The 20604-nt window shown below is 46.2% G+C and overlaps 1 protein-coding gene across 2 annotated transcripts in view; it reads left to right on the top strand.

The window, feature by feature from the left end:
* The window catches only part of PEX14 (peroxisomal biogenesis factor 14), a 138710-nt gene that overhangs the window by 87257 nt on the left and 30849 nt on the right, over positions 1 to 20604 (top strand). The gene's annotated exons all lie outside the window — the stretch shown is intronic.

Raw genomic sequence — 20604 nt, 5'->3', positions numbered from 1 at the left:
TGCTCCTATGGAGAGGTCGGGTAGTTACATTACACAGTCTTCTGGAACATCTTGCAGCAAATACATGGGTTATATTAAAAATTGCAATCATATCATTTTTTAGAGTAAATTGCTGACCATATTATGCAGTAGAATCAGCTTTATTGAATTTCACCAAAAACGTGTTTGTAATTCTCCCATGCACACATGATATTCCTGTCCTTGTTGTCCATGTGCAAATGTCCCTTTTTATGATGATAAAATTAAAGCTCCCCTCTCCTGGGTTGTTGTGCTATACTTTGGAAGATCTTTTCTCAAGGGCTGAGCCTCTAGGAGACAAAGCTCATCTCTATTAACTGAGCTGTGTGATTGTACAGAAAGCTGGAGTGTGGGGCATGTGGAAGGACCAGTCTCAATAGTACAGATATGACTTTGAGATAATTTGGGGGTAGAGCTAGGACACTTAATGTGTACACTCTGAACTGTAATTCAGTTTCTGCGTAAACATTCAATTTTCCTGTGATCCTCATTGCTTTTAGAAATGGCAGTTACTTGTTTGAATGCATTTCCGTGGTGGATTTCCAAACTATATGAACAGTTAACTCTCACTTACCTACGTGTGGCTAACCGATGGCAGGTTTTTAATTGTGGGCTGGCTCCCTTCAGCTTTCCAGGACCTGTCCTCAGAATTCACCCAGTGTATGTCTAGGGATGCAGATTCTTTGTGAACATCTGTCTGGCCATGAATGTTTCCAGAGTTAGGCTTGTCCTTGACTTGCACACATATTAACCTGCTCCTTGGCATGGGTTTGGAAGGCTCTGCAGCTCCTGAGTCCTTAGCCTTTCAGAGCCCAGGCCCACCCGCATCATGATGAACGGTAAGAATCCAGCCATAGTGGTGACGCCCTCGTAGGAATGCTCCTGGGCTTCGTGACCTTGGATCGGTTACAGATCGGACATGTCACAGCCTCTCTTAGGCTTCCTCTGTGGTTCTTATTCTCCTGTGACTTTTACTTGTGAATCGTCTCCAGGGGATCCATACCAGTGCTTTGGCCTCACTTTTCTCCCTTCAGAATCTTGAGTCAGTCAGTAGTGAATAAGTTCAGCCTCACTCTGTCCTCCATTCCCTTTCCTCCTCAGCCTGTTGCTCTCCCAAACCCCAGCCTTGGCTTTCCATCCCCGTTTGCCTTCTCCCCTCTCCTCAGGCTGTGTTGAAGCGTCTAGGGCAGGGGTGGGTCACTCTGGGCGTCAGTTAGCTGAACTCAGCTGGGCCCTCGGAGCTGGCCGCTGGCCTCCTGTGTGTCTCACTCGTCACCGCCTCTCTCGGCAGTCCACCTTGCTTTTCATTTCACCCATCCGTGCAGATCGCTTGCTTTTCTTTCCTTTATTTTTTTGAAGGGCAGTTGGGGTTAAGTGACTTGCCCAAGGTCACATGGCTAGTTTTTTTGGTGTGTGAAGTGTCTGAGTATGGATTTGAACTCAGGTCCTCCTGACTCCAAGGCCGGTGCTCTATTCACTGCGCCACCTAGCCACCCTGATCACTCACTTTTCTGAGCTTTTCCACCTTGCCATCCCGGCAGCATCACCTCCCATCCTGAAGGACCGAGAGGGGCTCCTTTGGCCGACGCTGACTTCTCTCCTTGTGGGCTCCCCCCCCCCCCCCGCCTCCACCTTCCTGGACCTTGGAAGAGCCCCGCTCCTTTAATCCTTCCTTGTCCCCTGGTTTCTTTTCCCCTCCCAGAAAAAGCTCATTACTTCTAGGCCCCTCCCCATGCTGCTGACTCAAGCCTAAGTACCGCCTCCCTCAGCCTCCTCTCCTTTCTGCTTGGAGGACAAACCTTCCTTTACATTGTTGTTCCGTTGTTTCAGTCCTGCCCCACTCTTTGTGCCCTTCTCCAGCTTATTTTACGGATGAGGAAACTGAGGCAAACAGGGTCACATGGCTAGTAAATGTCTGAGGCCAGATTTGAACTCAGGTCCTCCTGACTCTAGGCCCACCCCCAGACCCTTTTGTGTGTTGTCTTCCCTATTAGATTGTGATCTCCTTGAGAGCAGGGACTGTCTTTCTTTTTCTTATTTGTACCCCAGCTCTTAGCACTGTTCCTGGCCCTTACTAGGTACTTGATAAGTGTTTATTGAATTGAATCTCCGCCATCCTTGTAAAATCCTTTCTCGATCCCTTATAGATCCTTTATTGTCACAGCCCGCCTTGGAGAACAAGCTGCCCCCATGTGTTCCAGCCTCCCCGGTCTCACTCCTCCCATTCTCTTTCCAAGCTGCCCTTAGATGGCTTCCACCCTCCCCACTTGACTGAAGCTTTCTTTGACAAGTTTTCCAGTGTTTCTTTTTTTTTTTCTGAACCTGGGGCCTTTCTTAGTTCTATGCTTTTCATCCTTTTGGCAGCCTTTGATACTGTTGAACTGCCCCCTGCTTCTGGATACTTGGTCTTATGTGGGTTTTCGTGATGCTCCTTTTTTGTCTCCTTTCCTACATCCTTGCCCCCTCTCCCCTCCTCCTTTGTGTATGGGTGTGCCCCAGCTCTTTGTCCTGGACCCTTTTCTCTCTCTATACTCTTTCTCTTGGTGGCCTTATCAGCTCTCAAGGGTTCATCTCTCATCTCTTTGTAGTTGATTCTGGTCTCTTTCCTGAAACTTCTCTCTCCATTTGCTTGCTGGATCTCTCTAACTGGATGTTGGGGTGTATATGAGGTGTTTGGGGAGGACTGGCACCTCTAGTGAGGGCTAACAGAACTCTTTTTGAGGGACTCACCACCCACCTTTGGTGTCTGCCTGTTACCCAGCTCTCCCCTGGCTCTAAGTAGGTATGGCATGTGCAGTGCCCACACCCTGGTTAAATGTCTCAGCAGAGGGCAGCTGACCGGCTTCAGTCTTGTTGGCGAGTTAGGGGAGTGTCTACCCCAAGCCCATGAAGATCCCCCGACAGAATGGGTGGAAGGAAGAACTTTGTTCCAACAGCCATGAAGGTGGCTGAAACAGGTGCTGTGGAGTGCTGGAGCTTGGTCAGACGTCGAAGATGCCAGGGTCATCCGCTGCATCCCGGGCCATCACCAGTTGTCCATTGACTCTGGGAGAGAGAGAGAGACTCCCCTCAGTGCAATTTACAGGCAGGTCAAAACATCATTCAGGGCGATGTCATTGGTCTTCCTCGAAGATGAAGACGGACCAACAGCAGCAATGGAGGGTCCACAGGCCTCTCAAACCTAGCCTGTCTAGGCACTGGCAGGATCACAGTGTGGGACTTAGCCTTACCTCTTGGCCGCCCCTCATCCCCCATATGTAGTTACTGACCAAGCCTTGTTCTTCCACTTTCACAAGATCTCCTGTATCTGTCCCCTACCCTCTGCTCACGTAATGACCGCCCTAATTCAGGCCTGTTTATCTCCCTGCCCCCCCCCAACAGCTGTTTTATTAATCCAGCTGGTTCTTGGTGAGTTAGCAGAACTCCCCTCTCCTCTCGGTGTGGCCCTGCGCCCTCTGCAGCCCCTACATTCTGAGTGGCTGCCGTGCTTGGGGCCCACGTTGCTGCCTCCCCTCCACCCTGCCCACTCCAGACTGGGATTTACTAAAGCAGCACTGTCTGTGTTCCTAAAGTGCAGCTCTGACAGGTCACTTTCCTCCTCAAGAAGCTTCCCTAGCTCCCTGTTGCTCCACAGGTCAAGTGCAAATTCCTCTGTTTGGTGTTTAGAGCCATTCTCAGTCAGACCCCCGCCACTGTGCTGGTGCTTCTATCCCATTCTCTTTCTCATGCACTCAATCCTGAAGCCAGATTGGCTTTCTGGCTGCTCCCTGTACATGATACTCTATCTCGTGACTTTGTGCAAGAGGCACAGTGGGCTGCCCGGGCCTGGAGTGCGCATCCTTGGCACCTCCACTGCTTCCTCGAGCCTCCGCCCCTTTCAAAGGAGAGCTCAGGGTCCCCTTCCTCTAAAGGCCCCCTCCACCCGACCCTCCCAGTTATTAGTGCTACATTCTGATGTTTGTGTGTGTTTTGTACTCACTCACTTGTGTGCTGTTGTTCCCTCAGCCCAGGAGAATGTGAGCTCCTTACGGGCAGGCCCTCCTGTTTTTGTCTTTGTAACCCTAGCTCCCAGTACACTGTTCTGGCCATCCCATTTTTGAACTGTACCTGATTTTGAGATTCTTTGCAGAAGGAGCATAAATGCATGGGTAATTGCTATCATTACACTTAGAATGACTTTCTAGTGGATGAGGTGGTGTATCTCTTCTCCACGAAGGTCCCTGAAATCCAGCAGCCCCAGGGGGACTAGGAGCTCCAGGTACGATAGAGAGAGATCTGGAGGTCCCCTGACAGAAGGAGTCTGAGAGCTGGGCTGCCCCTACAGCTTTTGGTACAGTCTCCCAAGGGAACCAGGTTCAGAAAATAGAGAAGCTTTTCTTCTGACTAAAAAAAATCATGCCCTTCCTATAGCCATGGGACTGAGGTCTAGGAAATTTCAGGCAGCTCTCAGAACGAGATGACTCTTTCTGAATAGCATGAAAGGCAGGGAGATTGTCCTGTTTACCCTGGAGCTCATCTGAGCCCAAAGCATGGTGCATTGGCCATAGTAGTATGGACAGCATACAAGGTGGTAGCGTTTGTGGATGGGAGGGGAGAGTTATGATTTCATGGGTGATACCTGCCTTCCAGTTTTCATTAAAAACTCCCATCTCCTACAAAGCACCTGGCTTCTACCTTTCATTTGCCATCTCATTTCTCTGGGTGCCTTTTGAGCTGATCTGCTCTTTTTGATCCTGCACCCCACTTTTCTTGTATCCTATGGATATTGTTTTAAGCGATGGTTACAATTAGCTGACATGCTCTTTGGAGCAGACCACTCCTCAGTCTCTCTAATCTTGCAGAATGACGCAGGCAATGTCATGGCTTTGGGGAGCCAGGGTGAAAGTCCCTTAAATAGGAGGGAAAAGGAGGAAGACAGTTAGTTCAGAAAATACCATCTTAGCTTTTTTTTTGCAGGGAAACCCAGAATAAAGTGCTGAATGAAGTTAGTGAATTTTATGATACTAATTTCCAGGTCATTTTGAAGCTGCCTGAAAATAAGAGCTCTAAAGAGTCTTCTCTGGAGCCCTCCTTCCCAGCTAGTCCAGCTCAAGCTGATAGTGCCTTCCCCTCTGAAGCTCTCAGTCTTCTATCTCCTCTGAACTTAATCTTGGAGAAGTACTGATTTATATATATTGTCTATCCCCCACACAAGTGGCAGCTTCTGGAAGGCAGGGCTCATTTTTACCTTTCTTTGTATTTCCAGGTCCTTGCACAGTTCCTAGCATATTCTTGTGCCTATGGATGGTTGGGTGGATGGTGGATGAATGGATGGATGAGTTGGTGGATAGATGGATAGATGGTTGGGTGGATGGTGGATGGTGGATGGATGGATGGATGAGTGGGTGGATGGATGGATGGATAGAGGGATGGATGGATGGATGGATGGATGGGTGGGTGGGTGGGTGGGTGTATGAGTGGGATTATAGCCATATGTCTGTATCACACAGACCATTTTGGAGTATCTGCTTCTGATACCATTGCCAGGGCTGAAGGTAGACTTGGGTCAGCAGGTGGGAGGGAGTCTTACTTAGGAACTGCAGTTTCCACAGTGTATACATTGTTATTTTTTTTTAAAAGGTTTGTTTGGAAAGAAACCTCATCTCTGCAGGTGAAATTTGCTTCAGGGCCCTTTCTTCTTTCCCCTTTGCAGAGAACGGACTTTCTGTTGTGCCCAAGGATGCTTTAACTAACTCCTTAACCTGGCTCTTTTCCCACCTTATTGGTGAAAAGCTACCCTGCCCAAGGTAGGCTGCCAAACAGATTAGACCTGACCCTAGCCCTGGCCCACAAATTAATTAATTAATTAATTGGGAGCTCCCATTTACATAACACTCTCTAGTTAACAATATGCTTTCCATACAAGTGCAGTGTGAAGTTTTCTGTACAACCACCATGTGAAGTGTTAGGTAGAGTAAGTGATACTATTTCCATTTTATAGAGGAGGAATCATAGCTTGGGAACCACAAGGGACTCCCTCCTCTTACAGAGGAGGTAACTGCAGCCTGGAGAGGGAAATAAATTACTCAGGGTCACACGGCTAGCTTGCTGTTTTGCTAGCTGGAGAGCTGGATCTTCTGACCAAAGCCAGCATTCTTTCCTTTATCCCAGACTGCCTTCCTGAAGGGGCTGCCTCTTTCATTTTACTCTTTTTCACTGGTTTTCTTGCTCCCCTCCTTCCATCCTTGCCTTTCCCCCCATTTGTCCACTTGCATGGTATCATTAAAGCTTAGTCTCACCTGTTAGAACTTAAAAGGGTGAGCTGAGCAGCCCTTTCCCTGCTCCCCCCCCCCACAAGAGTGTGAAGTACTATGCACTAGTTAAAAAAGGGGGGGGGCATGTTAAAGATGACTTTAAGTGTAAAACAAGAGAGGGGGAAATGAGTGTTTAGGGAAACCAAAAAAAGCAGCCCTCATTACAGTAATTAAATGGCAGCATTTAACCTATCAGAATGTTCCGCATATGTGAAAGACAAGCGAGGAGCTGGGTGTTTGAAAAGGGGAGTGCTATTCCTTGGGGAAGAGAATAGTTCAATAATTTGTTTTTGAGGTGTGAGAGCGGTGCTGGGAAGGTGTGATCTGGGATGTGTGTGCATGCATCTACTCGAGGATCCAGGGGCTGGCTCGCTGTGTTTACCAAGACTCCCTGGAGGTCGCCACTTAGCAGCACCTGGCTGCTGTCAAGGCCAGGCCCGATGCCGCCGCTGCTGCCTGCGTTCATTAGGTTTGCAGAGAAGTCGGGGCCTCACCTGTGGCTAGATGTTGCATCATTGTCACAGTGCTTGCTTCATTCTGGTCTTTGGGGATAAACAGGAATAGATTTTTTAAAAAGAGAAAGAGTAAGGAATGGGGGGGGGGGAAGGAGAGGTAGTCAGGGAGAAGTAAATGGAGTCATTTGGAAGCACTGTGAGCTTGGCAGTGACTGTGAAGGGTAAATGTGCCATCCGGTTGTCAGGATGGCAGTCAAGAACACCCGAGGAGGTGGCCCCCAGGGATGGCAGCAAAAGGGGCTGCTTCGAGACCTGCCACTTACCCATCACACACAGGACAGGCTGCTTCTGCTAGTGCTCACCTGCACTCAGCATAATTCCTTCTCTGCAAGGAAACAGCATTTGGATTTATGTGCAGTGACAGGGATTAGCAGTGTGTCTTTTCTGCTCCTTTATCTCTGACCTCGAAGTGACCCCTCAGTTTGCTTGTATGTCTGGTAATGCTCAGTGGTGGCACCTGGCCACTTCTGGCTGGGTTTCTGGCCTTGTAGAGTGCTGGGCCACTCTGGAGGGTGCCATGATGTCAAGTGAAAGGGCAGCTCTGGGGCAGGTGCCCAGCTCTAACACCTACTAGGTGTTTGATCATGGTATGGATGGGTGTTGGGTTCCTCATCCGTAAAAAGGAGATGATGTTAACACTTGCACTGTTGGGGTCCCAGAGACTTGTTGACGAGGCCTCTCTGCAGCCCCACTGTAGGCCCTGAGAGCCCCTGCCAGTCTCCAGAACCACATAAAGAGTTTCTCTTTTATTAAGAAGGAAGCCCCGGGGAAGCTGGTGACATTGGAATAATGGTACCCTTGGAGGACTCAAGGCAGGTAGTGTGCTGTGACCTCCCGGGAGGGCAGGAGGGATGATGAAACTGTGACTGTGCCTTACTGCTCCCGCACGGGGCCTGCTAACGGGGGTGGGGGACAAGGTTGCCGTGGTGCCAGTGTAACTCATTTGTTATTATTAGGCTTTGCTGTCTTTGGGGCATTTCATCAAAAACTTACTGAGTTTTACTCCATAACTTTAAAGAGCTGATCATGTCTAATGGAAAATTTTCAATAACACTTAGTAGAATATGGTAGTACAGAAATACTAACTAATCCTCACAACACCCATGGGAAGTGAGTAATGTGGCACTGTGGCATTTTTATTCCCGTTTTATGGATGGGGAGACTGAGGCATTTGAAAGGGTTTATAGCTTAAGAAAGAGACTTCATGAGTTAGAAATGGAGTCAGGGCTTAGGAGTTTGTGGTCTCCAGGATGTTAAAAGATTCTTATTCTTATTTAGAAGTTTGTTCTTGATTTATTTTTCTACTTTGTTTTCACCTTTATGTTACTGAGAGCTTGTGCATGAAAAGAAGCTTAACATTTTCCTTCAGACTCCATCCATCTGAGCTTTCAATGGCCAGCAGGAATTCTCATCCTCAGTTTATGACATCATAGCTGGTTTCTCTGAAAATGGGTGTTGTCACTGACAAGAAATGTCACCTAGAATTATAGATGAATTCAATTTCAGTCCAATTCAGCAGACATTTATTGTGTGCAAAGCCCTTTGGTATATGTTAGGACTGAAAGGATTCTTCCATTTAAAACATGCAAACATGCACACATACACCCCCACATCCATACACACAATTTTCCATTTACTTTAAACTTTGTGAAATGAACCTTTTATGTCACTATGTTGTTTCCCTACCTCAATGATTTTTCCTTAAAGATTTTTATTGATAAATTTTGTTTTTACTTTCATTTCTGATTATACCTTTCTTTCCTCCCCTACCTATAGAACCATTTCTTGTAAAAAAAAAAAAGTAAATTAAAAAGAAAGAAAAAAATTTAGTTCAGCAAGACTAACAACATTAACTGTAATTTATATGTGAGGAATAGGGGTGTTTTCTCATCTTTCCTCGGAGCCAGGCTTGGCCATCTTAGTTACTCAGAACCCAGTTTTGTCCTTGTTGCCCCCGTTTCCATTCATGTTGTTATAATCGTTGTGTATATTGTTTTATCTGGTTCTGCTGACTTCCCTCTTTATCCGTTCATTTGAACCTTTCCGTGCCTCTTGCAGTTCCTCATATTCTTTCTTGTGGAACAATACTATTCTGTTGCTTTCATGTACTCACTTGTTTGGCTATTCCCCCAATCAGCAGGCATTCATTTTACTTCCACTTCTTTGCCACTATTTGCAAACAGTGCTTCTGTGACTGTATTGGTGTATGTGGGGCCCATCTTTCTGGCTCAGAGCTCCTTGGGCTATATAGATCCTCAAGGTAGGTCTCTCGTTCAAAAGACGGGGGACATTTCCCCACTTCTTAGCTTAACTTTAAATTGCTTTCCGTGAGGGTAGGACCATTTGATTACTCCACCAAGGGGGTGTTATCAGTGTGCCTGTCATTCTGCAGCCTTTGCAGTATTGTCTCTTCAGTATTTTGTCATCTTTGCCAATTTGCAGGGTATGAGGTGAGATTTTAGTGTCATTTTTATTTGCATTTCTCTTACAGCAATTTGAAGTGGCCTTTCACGTAGTTGTTAATAGTTTGTGGTTCTGTTATTTTTAAAAACTGTTCATATCCTTTAATCCAGCCCTTGCTTTTTAGCAGGCTAAAATAGTAAAATGCACATTTACAAATGAGGCAGAGAAATGTTATTTTTATTTTTCCTTTTTAAAAAAAAATTTCCTTTTTTTTAAATTAATTTTTAAAAATTCTGAGCTTAAATACCAAGAAGGCATATTAATATTTACCATAACACAAAAATAAGATTGTATATGAAAGCTTGAAGCTCTAATTCCTATTGTTTATAAACAAACAATGTAATAAATTGCACATTACTTTCAAAACTGACCTGCTTTGTCTGTGCCTTCTTTTGAACTTCCCTCTGTCCTATGCATTTTCAAAAAATGTTTTAATGACCCTTTTTTCTTGGCATCACTTTTGTACCCACCGCCATCCTAATGCCCCAATTAAAAATGAAAAGAAAGAGAGAAAGAAAAAAAAAACCCTAACGTTTTAACAAATAAAGTTGGTCATGAAAAATGAATCCATACAGTGGGCATATGCAAAAATGTGTATCTTTTCTTGAACCTGGAATTCATCTTCCTCCTCTCTTTCCTCCTTTCGTCCCGTCCCGGGTCTCTGGAGACCTTGTTAGTCCCTGCACTGACCAGAGCTCTCACATCTTTCAGCGGCGCTTTTCATTACCATGTTGTCCTCGTATAAAAGATGCTCCTGGTTCAAGGCACTTCACTCTGCATCAGTTCAGACAACCAGCATTCTCTGAAATCGTCTTTAATTTCTTATTATTATGGCCCTATAATATTCGGTCACAATTGTATACCACAAATTGTTCATCTGCTTTCCAGTTGTCTAAGAGACAATCTAAGCTACTCCCTTAGGTTAGAGTGGTTTGGTTTTTTTTTTCCCTCTTTCTTTCCCTCCACCTTTAATCCTCCATTCAGGATCAAGAAGCTTGTTTTGCTTGTAGCTGTTCTCTCTCCATTGTTGTCCTCTCCCTTAGCATCCACATCATATTGTGTGTGGGTGTGCATTCAGCTCTCCTTTGTCATGCTTGCCTCCTTCAACCCTTCTCACATACCCCTGTACTGAGAAGTAGTAAGTTCTGCCCCCTTCTTCTTACATTAGTGTGTTCTATTTACTGCCCTTTTTCTTACCTCTCTTAAAATTCAGAACATTCTTCTCCCAACACAACTAATCCAGATTCAGATCAGGTCCCCCATTTTTCTTATTTAATACCCACAGGACCCTGTGAAGACATTCAGATCTCCTCCTATCAGGAAGTTAGGTCTCCATGATCACACAGTCCCTAATTGTTCACATCAGTTTATTTCTCTAGATTTTTCTAGTCTCTTGGGTTTGTATTTCAGAGTTCCATGAGAAGTGCCTCAAAGTCCTTTTATCCATTAAAAGGCCATGTCTCCTCCTCCCCTTTCCCTCCCCCTCCCTTCTCTCCCCCTCCCCCAGTATATTTAACTTTGCAGGGTAAGTTATTCATGGTGATAAGCCTATATCTTTTGCCTTTTGAAATATTCTGTCTTAACTTGTTTAATTTATAATTGAAGCTACAAGATCTAGTGTGATCCCTTTTATGGATCCTTGGTACTTGAAATGATTTGAGTTCTGGATTTTGCCTATGTCAAAACCCCTATTGGGCTTTCTTTCAGGGGTTGATTGTGGGATTTTTTCCCCCCTTCTTCAGGTCCTACTATACCTGGGCAGGTTTCATTTATGATTTCTTGAAATAGAGTGTCCGGCCTCTTGTTTGTTTGTTTAAATAATGGTTTTCAGAACATCCAGTGATTCTTCCTTGGCCCATTTTCTTTTCTTTTTTTTTTTTTTTTAAAAGCAATAGGGGTTAAGTAACTTGCTCAAGGTTACACGGCCAGTTATTTCTGGGTGTGGTGCTGAGTATCTGAGCCCGGATTTGATCCTGGTCATCCCGACACTGGAGCTGGTACTCTTACTCGCTGAGCCACCTGGCCATCCATCCCTCCTTGGCCCATTTTCTAGGTCAGCTGTTTCTGATATCATCTGCCTTACATTTTCTTCTATTTTTTTTTTCAATCTTTTGATTTTGTTTTAGTATTTCTTGCTGACTCATAGTCATTGATTTCTCTTTGGTCTATTCAGGTTTTCAAAGAATCCATTTCTTGGGCAAGATTTGCCACTTCCATTCTAAACAATTTATTTCTCACCTACTTTTTTCCTCCAGAGCCTTTATTTCATTAAAAAATGTTTCTTTCATTTATTCTAGGTATTCTTGTGGCCCTTGTAGAAAATCTGTCTCCCCCTTCCCCTTTTGTCTTCATTTGTCTCTGTCACAGAGCCACTTTCACCTTCTTCTCAAGGAAATCCAGATTTGTGATGATTTTTCATAGTAGTATGTGTCTCCTTACTCATTGTCATCTTTATCTCTTGAATTAGGGCTTGTTGCCATGTGGGTCGGGTGGTTGACCCTGCTTGGTCTCACCTGGGTCATTTAGGTTTTCCTTGAATTAGGTGACCCCCTTTCCACACCAGAATTTTGAGGTTTAGCAGGCTGGGTGGATATTCAGGGCCACCTATGCCATTTCAGGGCAGAGTGCTAGAGATCTTAGAGCTTCTGGAACCTTGGTTTGAATGCTGCCTGCCTCTCCCTAGGTCTTCTAAGGTTCTCATCTTGGGATTTTTGTGACTACCCTAGGGCTCTCTCTGGAAAGAGAGAGCCTGTGCGGTTGATGCCTCTGGACAAAGCACCTTGTAGGCTATCTGTGTCTCTGGCCATTATCTGCTCTCAGAGGCTGTGTCTGCCTGTGCTGGCACTGATTTTCCTGAAAACACCCTTTCCTATTGCCCAGAGACTTCTGGCTGGCTTTTTGTTCAATTCTGGGGAGGAAGAGGTCAATCACTGTAGTTTTCTCATTGGATTTCTTGATTGTTATTTAGTCTGGTACATTTTTTTTCCAATTTTTGCTGTAGTAAGTGTATGGGAGTGAGGCAGTCAGACAGACATCTTGGCAAGAAATCCTATCTTCATTTTTCAGACAGAAAGACATCAAGATGTGAAAGGACTTGTCCAGGGTTCCATCAGGATGGGGAATGACTAGGGTGAGACAAATTAGGAAGCTCTTGTAGTTACCTGGGATCCTCTAGGTGCTAAGTGTTAGCTCATCAGCTAATAATAACTGATGGAGCTTTTGGAGATTGTGGGGAGTGTCCAGAAGCCTGGAGATAACTGAATGTCCCAGATTTAGAAGAGGGAATGATGAGCCAAGCCTGCTAGTTTGCACATAGTAGATGTTGTCAGTGTTTGTTGAATGAATTGATTGATTCTGGAAAGCTTGATATGGTAACTGGCAGAATTCTGGCATTACATGGATAGCTTCTGCGCACTTAGGAAAGGAAGCAGTAATCACCAGGAATTAGCATGGGTTCACTAAGAAGAATGCCAGACCATTCTCATTTCTTCTTTTGACCAGCTCCTTAGCCTGATAGAGAAAGGGAATAGCTTAGACATACTGGATCTGTATTTTAGCAAGGCAACTAACAGAATCTCTCCTACTGGTCTCAGTGAAAAATGTGTATTTGCACCTGGTTTAACAACTTTAGCCAAAGATGCATTGTACACCTTTAATTAGTGGGTGTCAGCTGTGAGGTGCTCTCCAGCGGCATGCAGCTGGCACAGGATTCTGTACTTACTCTTGTCCTCAATAGTTTTGGCTATTTCCATCCAGGGAAAGACTATGATGTTGACTTGGGAGATTTCCATATGGTGTAAAGCTGGGAGTGACCACTTATATGTCTGGTGAAATACTAGATTCAACAAAAAAGGCTGCACTGATGGGAGGACATGTGGCATCCTAAACCAGGGAGAGCCCCCCTGTGAGCTGCGTGACACACCTGCCAGGCAGCCTTTGGAGCACAGTGTTCGTTTCTGGGTGCCACGCTTTTCTAGAGACATTGCAGCCTGCCCAGCAGAGGGTGACCATGATGGTGAAGAGATGGGCAGGAATTGTGGGGGACAGTCAGTTTAGCCTGCAGGAATGGAATGGGGTTATTGCAGCTTTCCTCCAGTTGGTAAAGGGCTGTTTTACCAACGGGTTAGGAGATTTCTTTTCTGTGGTTCCACAGAGAAAACGAGGACCAATGGCAGAAATGAAAGGCAGCCAGATGACTTTCCTGATATTTACAACTGTTCAGATTGGAATGCGTGGCTTGATGAGGTAGTGATCTCTCTGTCACTGGACCTAATGCAGCAGAGGCTGGCCCGGCCACCTGTTGGCAATGTCGTCGGCATTGGACCAGATGGCTGCCATGTTCTCTTTCCAGTTCTTTGATCCTAAATGGAGTGGATCCTGATAAACCTTGCCACAAATTTGAAGCTCATAGTGTGACTGAGTGGTTGGAGAATGCTGTTATGTTTTAAGCCTCCCGAGAAAGGGGCTTTCTCATCTCTGAAAAAGATAAATAAAAAAGATTGTCATCATCATCTTTGAGGCTCACAGGCCTTACACCCTATAACCTTGTTCTGAGAATCCAGCTACTGAGAGATGTTTGAAACACTCTTTAGTTGTCTTTTACTGTCCCAAAGCAAATGTTTGTTTTGGTGCCATAATGGAAACGTTTCCATTTGTGAAGCAAATGTTTAGAGCCGAAAGAAACATTTGGACAGCCAGGATGTGTCAAAATAGAACAGATGCTTGCCTTTTAAAAACATGCTTTTTCAAACACCCTCTATGTCTTTGCTGCTGCCATGAGTACCACGACAGTGGGTTGGAGACCAGCGAGAGATGAGCACTTCCAGGCCCCTGCTAATTTGCTGTGCTCTGGGGTCTCAGGCAAGTCTGCACCTCCCTGTTTCCTGCTTTTCCCATCTAAAGATGAAGATAGCGGTCCTGAGCTATTCTGTACGATAACTGTGAGAACTGTTTTAAATGCCTTTTTAAAGGCAGTTCACAGATATAAAACACTCTTATCTAGGTAATGACCGATGGATCAGTAGGGGTCAAGTCTCATCATGTCGGGAAATAGTGAGTTGGGAGAGCTTTGTGTAAGTAACTGGGACCTGGAGTGAGTCGGTCAGCCAGCCTCAGAGAGATGGCCATCTCCACCACCTACTTCAGCATCGGAAGTCTAATTAGGACTCTCTGAGCCTTGCTTTTTAAAGTGAAGTCTTGTGACCTGGCAAGGAGCAAGCTGGGAGTATAGTGAGGCCTGGAGGTTAACCTGGTTGTCCCCACGTGGCAGAAGTGAATGCCATTGACTTGGAGAGCCTTTGGCATGTACCATGTCTATGGGGTTTTTATTAACCCAGCCATTGGTTTTCTTTTGCAGACGGATTCCCCCCCAGCTTGTTTGGTATGTTGGGAAGTGTGTTCATGGAGCCAGGGGTGGCCTGTGGTCTTGTGCTGTTGGGCCAGCCTGGTTGTTGACGGGTACTGACGATGTTTGTCCTCTTTTTGACTTACCCCTTGGAGTCAATGACCCAGTATTCAGGTAGTTCTTCTTTGTTTCTAATTTAGCTTAAGAGGAGGGGGGGAAACCTTTAGGCTCTAGAACTAAAAATAGGCCTCGGAGATGCTGATTGGAAATCCTCCCAATCTCTCGTAAGAGATCTCAATTTGTGTTACACAGAGGGGCAGCTCACTTCTGTCTTGTTCACCAGTTATACTACTCCCCAGAGAAGGTCAATAAATTTTATAGGGAAGTTTCCTCCTTGTGCGGAAGGAGCTGAGCTCAGTGACTGGTGTGTTTCAAATAATTTAGGACTGAGAAAATTTGTCTGCCTTTTGGGAAGGGGTGTCAAAGCCTCATGTCCCAAAACTTTTGAGTGCAGTTGATTTGGCTGTGACTTTAATTCCCTTGGGCACTGTCCTTTCTAACCCCAGTCCTCTCTGATTCTGAGCTGAAAGTACTCCCAGGGGCTGCACCATATATGCTTCTGAATGTCTTGCTGGACCTTCTTTGGGAATGATTACTAATTATACTTGATGAGGTATTTAAAAAAAAAAAAACAACGCTCTCCTCCACAACCTTCTTGAGCCCCCCAAACACAGCATTAGATTGTACATGTTTACATATTCTACCATCCCTGTCCCTTCCCTTCTACACCCCCCCACTCCCTTGCCTGGGGCAGAAAGACCCTACTCCCTCAAAGACAAAACTGCCTTGACTGGAGTAACAGACGTGGGCCAGTCATCCAGTCTCTAACACACCTTTCAGGCTTCTTGTCTTTAAACTAGTGGTGAAATACATTTTGTCCTGGCTTATAACCCAGTGATTTATGCTGGGAGCCAGGCCTGGGTGATATCACAGTGTCCTTTTGTCTTTGTGTTGATTTTTCTCCCACATTAATGTATTTAAGGGATATATTGTCTTTCTGGTTCACTGGGATTGGTACAAGTTTTAATGGGAAGTCCCCCCCAGCTCCCTGTGTTTGGAGAAGAGAATTATATTCTTAGTTAGGCATTTTTCTTCTCCCCTCGCCCCCCCAATGGCAGGAGGCTGTGTTTTGTTGCTTTTTGAAATAGCATTCCTGCTGAGCATTTTTTAGAAAGGATACTGAGAGGACATTTAATTTCAGCTCTTTTTTCTTATCGACAACTTTTTCCTCTTATTATTTGAACTTTTCTCCTTTAAAGAGAAGGGGAAGTTACAAGAACTTGTTTGGAATTTTGCATATCAAGATCTCTTAGAATTGAAAGGGGGGCAGGGAATAATCCCTCTACCAGATCTTTAAATAAATACATTCCATTTGAGACAATACTATTTGTAGCCTTTTTCCCCCTGCAAGGACCGTTCTGAGTGCCCTAAGAATATTTTAATAAGAAGCAAAGGAAACTAGCTTTTGGCTTGTTGAATATTTTTACCAAGTGAGTCGGGCAGGTTAGGGGGTGCAGGGGGAGAGGGTGGGTGGGTGGGGAGGAGGTCCCATAAACAAGGTGATATATAATATTTTTTTTTGTTCTCCTTTTAAATAAATACCGATCAGCTTTATGTTCAGAGACAATAGGAGCCGTTGGCTTAAATTTGCAGTTTACTGTATTTATGGCTGTAATATCAAGGTGCTGCCGTCGTAATTTCATGCCCCAATGAGAAGAGCAAGGTCGAAGCAAATGCTTCCATCGGCATCTGCTAACACACTAACTCATAAACAAGGCCCGGCTGGATCAGGTGGCACGGAATAATACAGGCTAATGAAATACAGCACAGCTTTCCATTACTGTTAGTTTTTACAGTGTCGTCATTACGTGTAATTTATGTTTAAAAAATTCAATTTTATACAAGGCACTGGGAAATAGGGGTCTCCAGGTCATCCCACGACTTTTAAAGCCTCGGAGAGGCCTTATTGCACTCCACTGTTCCAACAAAATGTTAATAATAAAATAAAAAAAATACTTTTTCCACCTTCTCTTTCTCCCCCTTCAACCTTTTCTGGGTGAGTTGATTTTTCTTTTCATTCAGAGAGATTTTTCCCGGCTGCCAGGGAAGTTCTCTCTTGCCATGGCTTGCTGACCTGAGAGAGAAAGAAACAGAGACAGAGAGAGAGAGAGTGTGTGTATGTGTGTGTATGTCTGTGTCCCTACACTCCCTAGGGGTTACCTGAACCAGGAGTTGAGAGCACCTTTGCAACCTCCTGGCCCTCTTGGCCTCTGACTCCCCAGCCTTGTTTCTGCAGAGCCAGGTAATGGCCTCCAGCCTAGGACAAACTCTGAGCACGGAGAGTCGCTGGGGCTTGGTCCTCGTCCCAGAGGCTGCTTGGAGGGGAGGCAGCCCAAGGCCGGGAGGCAGCCCAAGGCCCGGAGCCCCATGGTCCTGGGGAGGTGTCTTCTGGACCTTGGGAGCCATGAGGGAGGGCCCTGAGGCAGCAGGTGGACCAGTTCCTTCTAGCCCACAAAGTCAACCACTTTCTTGTTTTGTTTACTTTAGAAAGGAAACCTTCCAGAAAGGCAGAAAAAAATAAAATTGTTTGTCTTCTGCTTAAAAAGAGGGAAGTGATGGGGCACCGGTATGGTATCAGCCCTGAGACCGTTGTTTCAGATGCAACAGCAGGAAGGCTTCCCAAACCAAAAGCATTCTCAGGAGGGGGACCTCTCAGCCTCCAGATCCTGTGGCTGCTGCTCTCCAAGAGGGGGTGCAGAATGGAGCCCTGGTAGCCAGCTTCCAGAGAAGTTTGCCTGAGCCCTTGCTCCGGGGCTCTCCCAGAAGCTGGTGAGCTCCAGGACTTTCAGCTCTGGTGGCATCAACCTCCATTCTCCATCCCTAGTGGCTTCTCTCCACCCTGCTGCCTGGCTTTCCTTGGCAAAACTGGTAGAGCTGGACCCGATAACCCAATGGGCTTTTCCAGGCTTCAGTGATAATTGATTCTAGGTTTAAGTGACCAGGGTGACAGCCTTCAGAGTGGCTGGTGGCTCCTGAAAATTGCCAAGTGGCGGCAGTGAAGTTCCTGGGAGAGCATCTGAATGCAAGGAACACTGTTGGTGTAATAGAATGCAAATTGAAACCTAAAAGAAAATTTTAGGCTTTATGAAAATTATGACTAATTCTTCCAAAGGCAGCAGCTCTGAGGAAGAATTAGTGGACCGGGGGAGGGAAGACCGAGGGGGGGAAGGCGTCCATGCCATAGGATTAGGAAGCCAGTCTGCTCTATCCCTCCATCCCTCCGCTGTGCTCAGTCCTTGCTCAGTACCCTCTGCGGTTAGATTATTCCTTGCAGATAGCAATCAGCTGGAAGGAAGTGTGTGTGTCTAATTTGCATGAGATTATTTAAAACAAAAAAAAAGGTCTGCATTAGTCAGGGTGATGGTAAACAACGCAAAGAGATGCCTTTCATAATATAGCCAGTGCCTCAGCTTTCAAAGCCAAATATAATTCACTTACAATTGGCAGTCTCCTTTATTGTTCCTTTTAACCTTTTGGATCCTGCGTGGTCTTAATCTCACTGGGCCTCTTGAAGATCTGCACTGTTTGTGAGTGGTGGGGGTGGGGCCAGGGGACTTGGGGGTCGTCTCTCTCCCAGGGCACTGGGAGAAAATGACCATCCCATGGAGATGTCTCAGTCTACAGAAAAAAGCCAGAGGCAGAGAGAGGACATTCAGTGAAGCGTAGAGACTGGTCTGTGAGGGGTGGCTGGCTCTTATGGGGGGGGGGGGGCGCAGCAGCGGGCAGAGACCAGAAGGACATTCTCTGCCGTTCCACTGCTACTCCAGAATTGTCCACACTGAGTCCACAGCCAGGTTCACTTGTTCATTGGTCCCTCATTGACTCTCAGGGAAAGTCTGAAGTTTCCTGGAGGAAGACCTCTTTATGTCAGCCTGAAGAGCTGCAGGTTCTCTCATAACCATCCCCCTTTCTCTCATAACTCTGTATGACGTAGTGGGAGGGTGACTGGGCTGGGAGACGAGTTGCAGCTGTGTGACCTTGGCATCTGTAAAATGAGGGCCTTGGGCTCCAGACCCGCAGAGGCCCCTCCCAGCCCCGATGTTCTGCGTTCTCAGCTTCCCGCTCAACTCCAACTAGTTCTTCGTCAACATTCTATATTTTCCTAATATTATGTTATTCTAAAAAGCAGGTAAATTAGCCAGCTATTTTAAGAATACAAATCTTGGTTGACAATGCTTGTAAACTGAGTCCTTCACTCTGTAGGGGATCCAGGGGAGGAGGGCATTTCAGGCAGCGTACATTTGGGCAGTAAGCTCTGGAAAAGATATATCCTTTTTCACTTTGGCCTCATAGTGGGCATTGCTGTAATAATGCAAAAGACATGTTTTAATTGTGAAACAGTTTCCACCAAAGCTGCAGGGCTCAGCGCTGGGCAGAGTGTCCTGTCCCTTTAACCAGCTTCAGCTCCCAGGGCTGGAGCCCCGCCTGTAACTTACTGTATATTTCCCCAGCGTTAAACATTATCATACTTGTTTATATTTGAAAGAGCCAAAAGGGAAAATGAGAATGCAACTGAATGCTCCTTTTGGGAAAATTATCCTCATTTGCAGCCAGCGGCTGACAAGGCACGCGAACCACCAGGTTTATAAAATTCTGCTGTGTGCCAGTGACCAGCAGCCCGTGCTGACGTTGGCATGTGTGGCTCTCGCCTCTAATGGCTGATTATGAACTGGTTAAAACGATTTTTACTTGTTATGTAGGCCTTTGAGGCCACGGCCCCCCTCCTTTTTCTGTGACCATAAGGACCAGAATTTAGGAGCCGCAGGTCAGTGTGGTCACAAGACCTAGTCCTCTTGGCCACTCATTTTGTTCATTCTTGGAGGGGAAAGACCAGGTCAAGTAGCAAGGCTGATTGGGTCAGCAGGATGAAGAATGTCTCCTGTCTAGCCCTCTCTTAGGCTCACCTGTTGTATTCTGAAAGACCTAAGCATGCCTTAGGGTCTGGCCCACCAGTCTGCAGGGAAGCACCGCACTGGGAGGTCATGCATAGCCAGGGAGAGAAGAGGGCCAGAGCCCTCCTGGGCAGCAGCAGGAGATGCTGTGATATGGACGCACACCCACCAGGATGGGGCCAGGCAAGGCTATGCTTTAAAGCGTTAATACGCTCCATCTATTAGCCCCTTGGCACGGAGTGCAAGGCACTGTGCTTTTGAAGAGGCTGATCCTCAGAACCTCCTTGTACTTCATCTACCCCTAGGGGCAAATAGACATGCTGTGGGCCTCTAATGGAGCCAGAATGCAGAGCTGCAGACCAGATGTGGGAAGCTCTCTGCTCCGGTTTAAAAGCTGTGTGTTGTGGCCGGACTGGAGACTGGGATTCCGGGAACAGTGTGGGCTGCTCAGGGCAATGTTTGCATGCTGACAGTGGCCCCCGCCTACTTTCCTACTGGGCAGCCCAGGGCTCTGGCACACACACACACAGCCAACATCCCCATTCACCTGGGGGAAACTTGTTCAGCTCCCCAGAGCCTGGGCCTTCTCCCTTCTCTCTTCAGGGCAGGCCATTGCATTTATCCTCCTCTCTGCTTCTGGTCACGAATCTGGTTTAAGGCCTTTCTGGTCATGAACCTGGTTTAAGGCCTGGAGCTGTAGGCCTGACCCAGATGTTGCTTGTGGGAAGGTTTTCATGTGCTTTTTATTCCTTCATGGGAAAATCCTCTCCACATGTTGTAGCCACTGTAGATGGCGCCCTGATATTCCCTACTGTCCCATGTGCAAAGTGACTAGAAGAGGAGAAAGGGAGAGAGAAAGACGAGGAAGAGAAGAGAAAAGAGGAGAGAAAAGAGAAAAAGAAGGGGAGAAAGAGAGGGGGAGAGAGAGAGGGGGAGAGAGGCAGAAAGAATGAGAGACA

This window comes from Petaurus breviceps, unplaced genomic scaffold (genome assembly GCF_028583685.1).
Source record: "Petaurus breviceps papuanus isolate PSGF00001 unplaced genomic scaffold, PetGlider_PUasm1.0 91041, whole genome shotgun sequence".
Taxonomy (NCBI): domain Eukaryota; kingdom Metazoa; phylum Chordata; class Mammalia; order Diprotodontia; family Petauridae; genus Petaurus; species Petaurus breviceps.
The sequence above is the reverse complement of the archived record's forward strand: the minus strand, read 5'-3'. Positions and strand labels throughout refer to the sequence as shown.